The sequence below is a fragment of the Protopterus annectens genome, chromosome 13.part0, assembly GCF_019279795.1.
Source record: "Protopterus annectens isolate FY-2018-M chromosome 13.part0, PAN1.0, whole genome shotgun sequence".
NCBI lineage: Eukaryota > Metazoa > Chordata > Ceratodontiformes > Protopteridae > Protopterus > Protopterus annectens.
Window position 1 is genome coordinate 849772531 of NC_056747.1, and position 14341 is coordinate 849786871.

Consider the following 14341-nt stretch of genomic DNA (forward strand, 5'->3'; position numbering starts at 1 on the left):
GAGAGATGTTCTGAAATAGTTGCATTCTGCAGGAATACTGTAAAGCTATTAGTAACTTTAGCAAAAATGGGAAGATTAACCATTGTAAATTAAAAATGGAAAGAACAAGTATATTTAGGAAAGAAAACTGTGGAGAGTTTGGGGGTGGAAAATGAAAATTTGAAAGAACATGTGTTCAATATGGAGCTTCAGAATCTAAACAAAGATTCCTCTGTTGTGGATGTAACAAATTATCAGTGTTTACCTGACTCAATGGAGAAGGAAATAATAAGTCTTTCTGTTGAAGTAGTGTGGATAACAGAATTGTCATCAGAAGGGCTTGCAGATGATGTCCTGTTGATAAATAATCAACCAGGATGATCCAGGTTACAACTTGGATGTTTTGTCAGGTGATATGGCAGATAATCATTTCAGAAGTGCTGAGGATGGTAAAGAAGAAAAGGAACCATATGACATGGCAGCAGAGAATGCAGCAGTAAAACATTATGCAACAGTGACAGAAAGGAGCAGCAGATAATACAGAAACTACAACATAATCAGTAGTGATAGCAAGCAAAAAAGGAGAGCAGCAATGAGTTTAAGTAAAACGTTTTTTAAAAAGAAGAGAACAACTGTGAGAATAAGAACAAACAATGATACTGTAATAAACAGATATTATGTATGTGACAATCTGATAACTGTTCTGGATTTTAAAGCTCAGAAAGTTTGGTATTTTATACCTATTAGGCCAGAGGTGGAAACTCAATAAAGCTTACATGATAATTTTTCCATGCTCATGTCATGGCATAATGTGAACATGGACACAGTGAGTTTTAGATTCAGTAAAGTCCATGTAGTGGCATGCAATAACTCACAATCACGTGCATCAACAGAAAGTTAAGTGGGATGCAAATTTCAGCATAAGTAGCTGAAATTTATGCTAATGAAGCAAACTAACTTGGTGGAGTGATCCAACAACCCTACACACAACTGTGTAGGTTGTGTGTTCATGTTGGAAGTGTACTTGAGAAGTTTCCATGTACAGGAACTTACATGGAAGCAAGGGCATGTAGAAGTCCAGAAATATGGACAAAATGCCTATGAAAAGATAAAAACACACATTTAATGGCAGAGGATGTCCAAAAGAATCAGTGATGTGTGCCAGATCATTATAAATGTTATAATTTTTATTTTAGCACAAATTTGCGCAATGCGCTACTACACACAAAACATTTGAAAATGAATAATAAAAATGTAATTTCAAAGATGGGTATGATGTATTGCCACAACATGTATATTAATACCCTGCATTGTGCCCTTAACTCTGTGGTCCCATGCTGTTGCCCAGCTTACACGGCTACTATCCATATAGTTTCCAGGCTGTCAGCACCGTTCTTATGTAAATGATGTACAAAAGCAGTGGATTTGTTGAATCACAAAAAGAAGGCACCATATAGAGCTGCTCACTCCATGTAAACTCCTACATGGTGGTTTATGTTTTCCATGGCTGTTGATGACATCAGGGGGGTGTGTCAGGTAACTTTGTTCTGATTTTTTGTGGTCTTTTGTGTGTGTGTGTGTGTGTGTGTGTGTGTGTGTGTGTGTGTGTGTGTGTGTGTGTGTGTGTGTGTGTGCAGTACACTGTTTTGCGCACATGGCAATGTTAATGGAACTTCTATTTGTGTAGTAGACCACTCTTGTACCAGACATGGGTTAGACATCCAAAAATAGAAACCAGATGCATTCAATCAATAATGGTGAGAACTAAGTATTGAGCAAACCCGGTAAGTGGGGCTGTGTTCTAGTAATCCCCTCTGGTTAGAGACATTTGTTTGAATACTCCTGTGGTGACAACTGTTAGGTGTTGGACTAGGGTACAGATAGTCTTGGGTTCAAGTACAAGGGATGCCAACTTGTAATCATGCTGTGTTGACATTGTAGGTCATAGAAATGAAATGCAATTATCTGTAATTAGTGCATTCTGTATGTATCATGGCAATAGAGATGATAATATAACATTTTTTACATAAGTTGTTGTCATTATGCATAGCTGCTCTCTGCTGCTCGTCAGTACATGGAGCGCAATACTGCACACTGCAATAGGAGTTGTAAATTCTGGTAATTACATCCTAAGCAGGTGAATGTCATTTAAAGTTAAAACTGAAACCAAAAATCACCAGCAGGGCGAATGGAAACACACCTTAATTCACATAATAATACCTGTTATTACATGAATAAAGGTGTGTTTCCATTTGCCCTGCTAGTGATTTTTGGTTTCAGTTTATGACCTTGCATCAGTGTTTGCCATTCATTTGGTTTTGAATGTCATTTAAAGTTGCCAATGCCAAATGGTGGTCCTAATCAAGAAATGTATAAAATATGCATACAGCCTACATTCTGATTTTCCCTCGATAATTTAATAACACTGAAGTAGAGACTTGGAACTTTTAAATGAGCTAATGCTAGGGGCTGCTGCACCTATTCTATATCTGTATGTGCTTGAGGCTGAAGTCAGTGCTGCTGGTGCTGATGACAATAAGCCTAGGCTGAGAAGGCAAAGAGTGTTCAGGCCCAGGGTAACCTACGAGGTGCTACATACACTGGAGATTGTAGAGCACTACAGGATGGACAGGGGCACATTACAAGAACTCTATGAGCTCTGCCAGCCTCAACTCACAGCAGAGCCAACTGAGGGGAAGCCATCCCAGTGGAAACTAAGGTATGTCTAGCCCTTAGAATATTAGCTACAAGTACTTTTCAAAGACCAACTGGGGACATGATGGGGGTGTTACAGGCATCAGCATTCAGGATACTCCACCAGTTCCTGGATTCTATGCTGATACATGCCAGTGAACACATATATTTTCTCCTTACTGCTGAGGAGAAGACCAGCAATATATAACATTTCTATCATGTAGCACACTATCCTGAAGTACTGGGTGCCATAGATTGCAATCATCTACACATCAAGGTACCACCTGTGGGTAGGGTAGAATCTACATTAACCGCAAGGGATACCACTCCATCTGCCAAATCATGTGTAATGCCCAGGGGATTATCTTGAATGTGTGTGTTGGCAACCCTGGCAGTTATCACGACTCCAATATCTGGCACACATCACAAATGTATCAGCTGTTTGCTAGGGGGGACATCCCACAGGACCATTTACTGGGGGATGCTGGCTATGCCCTGGAACCGTGGATGATGATGCCTATAAGAAATGCACATACACCTATGGAAGAATGCTATAATGAGGCACACGCACAAACTAGGAACATAACAGAGCACATGTTTGGGTTTCTGAAGTCACGGTCGTGGTGCCTAGATATATGCAGTGGAGCCTTGCAGTATACTCCATGCATATGTACACAAAAATTCACAGTTTGTGTTATGCTATACATTCTGATCCTGTAGAAACAGCTGCAACAGGATCTGCAAGGGGAAAGGACACCCCCCACCAATGCCTAGATAACAACAGCCATAGTCACAGGAGGACTTGAAGGAGGAACCCACAGCTGCTGACCCTGTAGGTAGACATAGGTCTGGTCAGTATGCCTCTGCTCTGGCTAAGAGACAATGCATAGCACATGCACAGGCTACCTAGGGTCTAATACCTCCGTCCTACTCAGATACATATATTAGAATTGATGCCAGTCAACTCACATGACATATATCTATACATGTATTGGCTGTGTACTGCCTGCATCAGAGTCAGCTCTGAACTAATGCTGTGTCAACTGTCACATTTGCAAGGTAAGGTCTGAACCAAGACTGTAGTGTTGAACACTATTATGACATATCCTTGTATATGTCTTACCTTGTTACAGTATACAAATATACAGTTGTGCTTTTGTAGATAACTTAACATGTGAGTGCACACTCTTATATTGCTACAATGTTACCATATCTAATTTTTATGCTTCCGGCACGAAACATTCACACAGTACAACCACAGCTGAATAATGTTACATCATGCAAGAGAGAAGTTAGAAAGTGACTGCAGTCCAATGCAGTTTCTCACTTCAGGCTAGTTTGTATCCTAACAGTAAATGTGTATTTTCCCCCACCCACAAAAACAGGATTGTAAGACAGAAAGATGCATAGTAATAATCATAATTATGACAGGAGTTGTGTCTACTAACTAGTCACTGTGTCCAAATATAAGTCATAGAAGTACTTGTACAATATACAGTGCATGGTTTGATAGCAGTGTACAGTTTTTATGAAGGTGGTTGTGTGAGGAATGACTCCAGTTTTGCAAAGCAGCTTATGTGGCCAAAAGGACTAGAGCAGCCATCTTACTTGATGAAGCTTTAATGGAGTTTAGGGTTCAAATCTTGATGTAGGTTGAAGTTTTGTAGGTGTTCTTGCAATAGTTAATGTTTTTTACAGACTGTGACTCTGTATCCCATAACGTTTTAATATTAATATTTTTACTACACATTTGTGCAAGGTGTCATTTGCTGAAAACAGTTTTAATAATGCTTAAATATTTTACATGAAGTGCAAAACTGCATAAAATGGAATTAAGCACATAAGAGTTATGTTAGACTGGCAATAGCAGACAGTGGATGCATTCAAATTATTAGCTGTAGCAATTGTGAAATCATGGCCTGGAGTAGTGATAGGAGTGGGATGCAGTAGGATGTATACATTAGATAATAGGAAGGCTGGATGTTAGCAATGAGCCTCCTGTTTGTGCACTGCTTACTTATGTACAAACAGGTAAAAGAGGGAAACGCACATGCATGTACACTTAGGGCAATAATCTTTGCATTTTCACTATGCCTAGCTATCATAGCTCTCAGCTGTCAACATTTATAAAGAATGTCCATATTTTTAACTAATATTTGTAGTATGTTCCTCATAAAATGTTAGTTTATACCAAATTATTGCTAAATCATTGAGAATGAAGTCAGACGATAACATACATTTCATTTGTGGATTCCATATTCAGAAAAATGCATGCTAATGCAAAACCTGTTATTCCATCAACATTCTAGATTTGTAAGGGCAGTGTTTCAACACTGTCCCTATTAATTATGGCTTTGTGCAGATTTCTTGCTCTAAGAGGTTGGGACGTATGCTAACTACAGCACATACCTAGATCTGTGTTCTTTCTGTTCTAGATTTCCCAGATGCTTTGTGTGACCTAAGACTACATGGAGAAACACTGCAATCTGAGGCCAGAGTATAACTATCTGCACAGAAACTTAATAACCATTCATGTGTTTCCTCACAACCAGCCTCAACAACAGTCAGTACAACCATGAGACCTCCTTAATTCGACTACACATACATCTAACACAAAACAAAGGTGTAATATATAATGTTGCATGCTCCCTCATGGACTTGGCCATATAGTTGTGCTTGCAGGTTTGCATTGCCAAAGTCAAACATCCAAGTATGCTCAATAAGGGACTCATGTTGTTACACAGCTCTGGCTTCTAAACAGTGTACTGTTGTTAGTGTACTAGCCTCAGATGACACTAAGGAGCAATGTGCCTATGCAGGCCTCCCAAGCTTGTGTTCCTTACATCCCTTGACAATGTCATCTACTATAAGTTCACATTCTGTCTTGTTAAAATCAGACTTGTGTAGCGGTACTTTTGTTAAAAACTGTGTTCTGTAGTCTGTGCACTTAGATAGGTAGGGGGTTGGTTCTCACTGTAGTAGTAGTGTGTGTGTGTGTGTGTGTGTGTGTGTGTGTGTGTGTGTGTGTGTGTGTGTGTGTGTGTGTGTGTGTGTGTGTGTGTATGTCTATAAAGAATAGTGAAAGCGTGTATCCAACATTGCGTTGTCAAATGGCATGGTTTTGCATTGCTTTTATGCTTGCAAAAACATCTGTTTCTAGCAGTCCTCCAACCTCTTGCCCCCCACAGGGTCTGTTGATGTCATCTACTATAAGATCAACTGCAGTCCTGTTGAAGTCAGACTTGTAGCATGGCATGTGTATTAAGTACTGTGTTCTCTACCCTGCAAACTTAGATAGGTAGGGATTCTAATCTCACTGCAGTCAACCTGGTTTGTGGGTCTCCCTGAAGAAGAGTGGGATTTTGTATCCAACACTTCCTTGAAAAATTGCATGGTTTTGCATTGTTCTTTACTTGTAAAATCATCCATTTGTAGCAGCTCTGCAACCTCTTATCTCCCATAGGGCCTGCTGATGTCATCTACTCTAAGACAAGCTGCAGTCCAGTTAAAGTCAGACTTGTGTCATGGCAAGTGCATTAACTACTGTATTATATAGCCTGTAAGCTTTGATAGGTAGGGGTTCTAATCTTACTGCAGCCACACTTCTTCAGGGACAATGTATCCAACACTGCTGTAGAAAATGGCATGGTTTTTGCATTGTGTTTGTGCTTGCAAAAACATCCATGTCTAGCAGTCCTCCAACCTCTTGCCCCCCACAGGGACTGCTTATGTAATCTACTATAAGATCAACTGCAGTCCTGTTAAAGTCAGACTTGTGCTGCGGCATGTGCCTTAAGTACTGTGTTCTCTGGTCTATAAACTTAGGTAGGGGTTCTAATCTCACTGCAGCCAACTTGGTGCGTGTGTGTGTGTGTGTGTGTGTGTGTGTGTGTGTGTGTGTGTGTGTGTGTGTGTGTGTGTGTGTGTGTGAAATGTTGGTGGACATTATCTAGAGCATTTTAAAGCATCTGATGGTACACTATCCTCATGTCTTCAAAAAACACTACTGATGTCATTAACTATATCAGTTTATTGGAAACGTATTCCTCACAACAGGCCATGGGCACATACTGGCCTGGCAGACAGGTATATGTCACCCCATGCAATCTAAGACAGGCAACAGTGACATTCCTTTCATTGTATGCACAAACAGCAAGACATCTCTTTGCAACGATGATTGGCAGGTTGACACAAGAGATTGCACAGGAGTCCCCATGGATTATGATGCTTGTGGATGATATTGTGATCTATACTGACAGTAGAGAAAATGTTTTGGAGACCATGGAGAGGTGGAGGTATGGTATTCAGAGAAAGTAATGAATGGCATAAGGATTAAGACAGAATATCTGTCTGTTCACGAGAGGGAGGATAGAGGAATAGTGAGAGTGCAGGAAGTACAGTTGGCGAAGGTGTATGATTTTAAATACTTGGGAGCAAAAGTTCAGAATAACAGTGAGTGTGGAAGGGAGGTGAAGAAAACAGTGCATGCAGGGTGCAGTGGGTATAGAAGATGTCAGGAGTGATTTGTGACAGAAGGGAAACAATAACAATGAAAGGGAAGGTCTACAAAAGTGTACTGAGAACACCTATGTCATATGGTTTGGTGATGGTGGCAATGACAAAAATACAGGAGTCATAACAGGACCTGGCAGAGTTCCACATGTTAGGATTTGCATTAGGTATGCTGAGGATGGACAGGATCAGTAATCAGTATATTAGAGTATAAGCTTAGGTTGTACAGCTTGTCGACAGGGACAGAGAGGTGAGATTGTGTTGCTATGGACATGTGCTTAGAATGGATGTTGACTATATTTGGAGATGGATGGTAAGGATGGAAATGCCAGGTAAGATGAAAAGAGGAAGGCCTAAGATAAGGTTCATGGATGTCATGACTGAGGACATGCAGGTGCTTGGTGTGACAGAACAAGATTCAGAGAAAAGGAGGAACCGGAAGCAGATGATATGCTGTGGCAGCCAGATATCTGCTTTTAGAGAAATCCCACCTGTACACTTGTGGCAGGAGTGTACAGTAGGAGTATCTGTTTGAAGGTTAGTGTTTCTGGACCCAGTGTGAGCTTTAACAGTGTTTCCTTGCATTACCTGCTCTGTTTTGGTTTATGTGTTGAGGCCTTAACACTTTGCCCTCATACATACAGAAATGACAATACACTTATTTTCCAATACAATCAGCTGCTGTTCCACAGCAGAACATATCTTTAACTGCTCTAACTAGCTGTCATACCTTATGTTACATAACAAGCAGCAATTAAATATTTACCGATCAATTACAGAACTATAGATCCACCTTAAGAAGGACCTCCTAATGTACACCGCATAAGTTACTCCCCTGAAAATACCACTCAGTTCACATATACACCTCCTTTTAGCATTATCTGTGCAGATACCTGTTCAAACCTCCCATCCTCACCTATCAGTTTCCCTCTGTTTCCCCTGCAAGCCTAGTTACCATGACTTTTTTACTCAATGCATATAATGCCTCACCTGGATAATTATAGGAGGACAATCTCACCTGCACAAACATAACTGGATTTTGTAAAATGAAATGTCATGGAAGAAATAATGCACCACCCCACGAGGGTCTGTAATATGTCAGACCGGTTCCTCAACAATATGAGTGAACAACTTAATAGCACATGTGTAGTGCCTGCACTGTTAATCCAACCATTAAACAGTATGTGTAGAATCTGAAATACATAATGAACTCCCTAAAGGAGGCCTCAGGTTTGAAAACATCATCCAAGGTAACTGCTCCCTGCTAAGGATATAATCAACTTCCAAGCTCAGGTTTCCATAAAGGACATTGACAGCTGTAGTAAATTACACCCTGATGTCCTGTCTACCCATTTACACAAAAGTATACACACAGCCATGCCTGATATGCCCAAAGATAGATCCACCGGGAAATACAATCCATAGTGTCCATACTGGGGATGTCTGTCATTACTACATTCTACAGTAAGTTAAAGAAGCTGCTGTTTACAAATACAGCATGTACAAAACAGTACTGGAAAGACACTCACCTCAATGCACCCAAACCAATGAGATGCCTTGAAAAGGCCTCATATAGCAACTATGCTAATAATTTATAACAGATATCCAGGGATAAGCATCAGCCTGTCTTCATTTACATCTGCAAACTGATATATATCACTCATATGTATTTTGGACTAAGTCTGGATGGTATTGCAGACAATGACGCACTGTAAATTCCAAACCTACTAGCAGACACACGTGGCTCTCAACACCAAGCTAATTACATTTCTGCATCATCAGCGCCAAACTGTGGTATCTACAAACAGTAAGTTATCGCTGCTATTGCCAAGAATAGGAGTCCAAGCTCCATGGGACCAGATGATATTCTGGGCTGTGTTATTCATGTGCTGCAACAGTGAGGTACTCCACTAGGCACCATAGTCAACCACAGTCTGAGTACTGCTGTTGTGCACCCTGAATGGAATACAGTGACAATTTCTCACCCATACAATGGAGGATAGGCAACATACAACTGGAATTATGGTCCCATAACTATATTCAACCTTTGCTTTAAGGCAATGAAAACAATCTACATGCATCTCAGACAAAAGGATATAGATGACCTCCAAACAGCAGATCTGTTCCAGTTAGCTGTTCTCAGGGGTAGTAGCTTGTGCCTGCAAAACCTGTGGGAAATCAAGACTGTGAGTGGAGACATACACTAAGGCTGTGCACTCATGCTATCTTGACTTAGCAAAGCCTTTCACCACAATGTAAACTTTGGTCCCAATGAGAAACTAACCAAGGTGACTATCACACCATCTGTTAACAGGTGGGTTGCAAATGGGATCACAGACCAACAGCACTCAGTCAAAGTGAGAGACCTCACCTCAAGCAGTACACCTGTCACCTGTATGGTAGCAGATGTGTCTGTACTGTCTCCCTTTTTGCTTGCCTTATACTTATCAGAAGTAAAAAAGAGGACGTGTGGCAAAGCATATTTGTGCCACTAATGACTGCTCACAAAGCCATGAGTGTTATAACAATGGCACAAACATACATCACCGTACCCTGTGTTAATAAATGCTCCTCCTTATTAAAAGATAAACCAGAGTACAGTATTCCCAAATTCTGCATCAATACACGTTGGAACACATCAACTGCAAACTGTGTGCACTGTGGGGGGGGGGGGGGGCAAGCATTCTACAACTTACATCCAATTAGCAAAGGCATTACATTGAGAACAATTAATTTTATCAGTCCCGAATACTCATCCATCATCAGCCTGATTAATGACTATAATCCTCCCTTTGATATGTATTGTTCCAGACATCTGCAGCAAGCTGTTAGACCTCAGACATCTCTGAGTAATAAAACATCAGTGGGTCTCTAACATGTGTCTTCACTGGGCAGAATGAAGTAGCTATCACTGTACGTAGTGTCATATATATTTAGCTTTGAGGCAGAACATGTATGCATTACATGGATGTCTTTGGCCCAAATATGATGAATATGCTGCACATCCTTAAGTCTTATGGGACCACAGTCACCTGTTCCAGTGATCTCAATGTACAGTTTGACATTCATGGGACATGCTGGAGAGACACATTCATGTCTCAAAGGTTGTCAGTCTTCTGCATTAGATTTCCAATCCATGTCAAGAAGAGCATATCCACTAACCTGTTTAAGCACAGGCTGGTTGACTTGATGTGAAAATGTTAGCTGCCATGGATCACTGCTGATTCTGTTCTGGACATAAGGGTCATTTCTGTAAGAATCATGGCCATGCATGATACTTGCTATTGCATATTATATTGTGATGCATCTGCTATGATTCTAAACACTATCAGGCCAATACTCTTGTCACAGCCTATGAACATCTGAATCTATGGTGATGTGCATGAAAAAAACAAAATATTATACTGTATCACTGCTGATGAGATGTGTCTGCAGTGCTTACATACAATCCATAGCTCATAATCTGAAGGATTCACTGTGGATGTACACACATAAGTTAGTACTAAACAATCCTTAAAGAGAAGGCTAGATATATTAATGAGACACATTTCACTGACTGACTTCATAAGCCCTACAAAAGCATCAGCTAGAAAGTAGAGGAATCATTTTGCTAGAAACTGTCAACTGGGATGTGGCACATTCATCACTTGCACAGGGTGGTTTGTGGGGGTGCTGGAGACCTAGGCTGACACAAAAGGTTAGTGAGTGTGTGGTTGAGTCAGTAAGGGCATCAGTCAACATGGAACATGTAAATGTAGCATGTGTGTCAGTAGGTGCTCTCGATGTGAGATTGGTGTGTTTGTGTATGCATGAACACAGCCAAGCTCAGTGCTAGCCCTACATGTCTGTATGTTGGACAGCTGTGAGCCATGCATGGTAGAGCTGACAGTTCATCATCTTTGTCCCTGACCATGAGAACTAGCTCTGCCAGGAGTTGCAATGGCACCTCCACACCCAAGATAAGATGGTGCGCTACTACCTGAGGGTGACTCATGTCTGCATGACATGCTTCCTTCATAGAAACACCAAGGACCATGACCCCATGGCCTGCTATGTCTGGGTATGGATAGCACAATCCCTGATGGAGCAGCAGATGTACTGCCACTATGGGAGGTTGATCAGGCATGGCCCCATTGACTCTCAGCAGATGTAGTTACTGACCTACACCCACGAGGTCAACGTTTCCCTCCCAGAAGATGTTCCAACACAGACAACGTGCATTCCAGGACAGATACACTGCACTCCATCATGGACATATCCCGATCATATGTGTCACTGAACCAATCCAGTGCATCAGTAACATGCTGGAAGAAGATACGGATGTCAGACTGTGCCACATCTAGAACCCAAAATTATTCTGGAGTGGCATTCTGAACATGCCTGGGCTTCCATTGTGGCCTTAAACATATGTTGAGTGACATGTGAAGAGACACCTGCACCAGGTGGTGAAGGACAGCAGGCCTCTGATGACCACCCCTATCAATCTGTCTGTGTGACACCTCGGCAACAGTTTGGCTATGGACAGTGCAACAGGCATTGAAGCCATTGTAGCCACACTTCCCCAGTCTATGTCCTCTCCTCTAACTGTCCAATATCATATTTGAGCATTTGTGTGCAATGTGCACCATTGAGTGGAAAATTATTACAAAATAAAAACTGGAGATAGGAAAGTACTCAAATGGGGAGCAAGTAGGGCAGAAATTATAATGATATATTGCAGAAGATATGTCATAAAAGTGAAGAAGCTCCTGTATACCATTACAGCACCATCACACAATAATTCTTTAAAGAAAATAAAAGGGGATGATCTGAAAGTGGTGAAATGGGGAGCGAGCGGGGGGAAACAAAGTGAAAAGAAGAGTGGAATGTGCAGGAAGGGTCTAGGGAGGAAACATAGCTATCCATATCTTTAACAGTAACAACTGGGCACATGTACACACTTTTTAACTGTATTTGGACTGTCACCACCTGAGGGATTTGCATTGTGAAGCCAATTGGACCAAATTAGGTGTGTCAAGTAGATACATCTGCAAAATGGAGAGCTATATATGGGACAACATTTTTTTGGGACAAGTGCCATTTTTATTGTTTTTTTTTTAAAGGAGAGAGTAAAATCTTGGGGGAGGAACATAGGCAAATCTGGGACAAGCAAGTTGGGAAGGTGAGGAAGCATTTGCATACAGACAAGACATACAAGACAAGGACAGGGTCAGTGAAGGACACAAGAAGGGGGTTGAACACATTCGTTGGGGTGGGGGGGATTGAGGTCTCATGGACATCATGACGGAAACAGTGTGACTCAAGTTCAAACCCATTGGACTGTCAGTACTGGTCCATCACTGCACTGCTGGTTGCAGTGGCTGCTGTCTTGGCCTATGGCCAGTCTGCCGTATAAAGATGGAAAGCATGTTCTCCATCTGGTGTAGGTGTGTGCCTACAGTCTGGTGTACCACATCTGGCAACTCTGCATGAGTGATGTATGCACCTTATTTGCCTCTGCTCCCAGAGGGGACCACACTCCTGGCCCCTGAGTCAGATGTACCTGAGGCTCCAGGTAGGGCAAGAGCAGTGGTGGAGGTGACCAGAGGGCAGTCCAGAAGTGTTGGGCCTTGGTGTTGCAGCCAGTGGAGTGAGTATAGGCAGATCACCAGGAAATGGCATATCCTGCTGTGCTGTACTGATAACAAAAACAAAAATGAAATAAAACATGAAACAAAATTAATCAAAGATTTAAAAAAAAAAAATATAACAAACATTATAAAAAAGGTTAAATAATATTAATACAAACAGAATGATAAAAAAGTAAAAACAGAGGATAAAATTATATGTAATAAACAAAACATAAGAAATAAAAGAATGATATAAGTAACAGTAACAGTGACAGTAACAGTAAACTTTATTGTCATTCAGACTGCACACACAAATAAAATGCACAGCTGAACGAAACTTCTTTTCTCCAAGCTGATATACACATAAACAAATAAATACACAAAAACACAACAGCATAGTCCGAGCCAACCAAAGCCACAGAAAGTTTCATCAACCATGCATGGTTCATTCACGATCACAGTGACTACATCTGTCCGCTCCCTCCACAGTGCCAGTAGCTCCATTCCAACACCCACAACATCCAAAAGTCCAAGTTAGGGTCCCAACAACCAAAAGAACCTCAACTCCAAATTTAAACAGTCTGACATAGCTGGGTCCTCTGCTACCTGCACCCATCACAATTGTCTCCACCAGAAGGCCTGAACAGCCTCAATCAGTTCAGTGATCTCCCCACGATCTCCCACAATCTCCTCCATCCATGCTGCCATTCTCTCATCTTAAGCACCAGCAACATCCTCAAGAACCAGTCCAGTCTCTCTAACCAACAATGTCCAATCTGATTTCACTCAGCAAACAAAAGCCAAATGCGTCCAGCTCTCCTCGGCACACAAATGGCCGCAACCAGCACAAATCTCCAAATCTCCAAACACAACCAATCCAACAATCCAACAAACAATGGCTACAGACAAAATGCACACCAAATGAAGTCAAAAAGGACTCCCCAGACAGACAATATCTTAACAAAATCCACAATTGTAACACAAAAACACAAAACAAATTCCAAAATATCGAACACCATAAGATCGAACTTGGAATTTCGAAATATGATAACATCGAACACTCAGAATAGCAAATGTTTTTCCCAGGGAAAAAATTCACTATTTCGAAAAACATACACACAACACAAGCACACCAAAATAAATAAACCACACAGATACACTTAACAAAACCCTACTTCTAACCCTACACTAAACAGTACATACATTCCTATCTATTCACTAACCTTAACCCGCACCCTAACCCTAAGGTCTGTAACTATCGCACACTTACCCTATGAAACTATACACAAACAAATACACACACATACACTTAACAAAACCCTACTTCTAACCCTACACTAAACTATACATACATTCCTATCTATCCACTAACCTTAACCCGGACTGTAACCCTAAGTTCCGTAACTATCTCACACTTACCCGTAAGAAACTAAACACAAAAAAAAAATAATTAAAACACACACATACACTTAACAAAACCCTACTTCTAACCCTACACTAAACCATACATACATTCCTACCTATCCACTTAACTTAACCTGCACCCT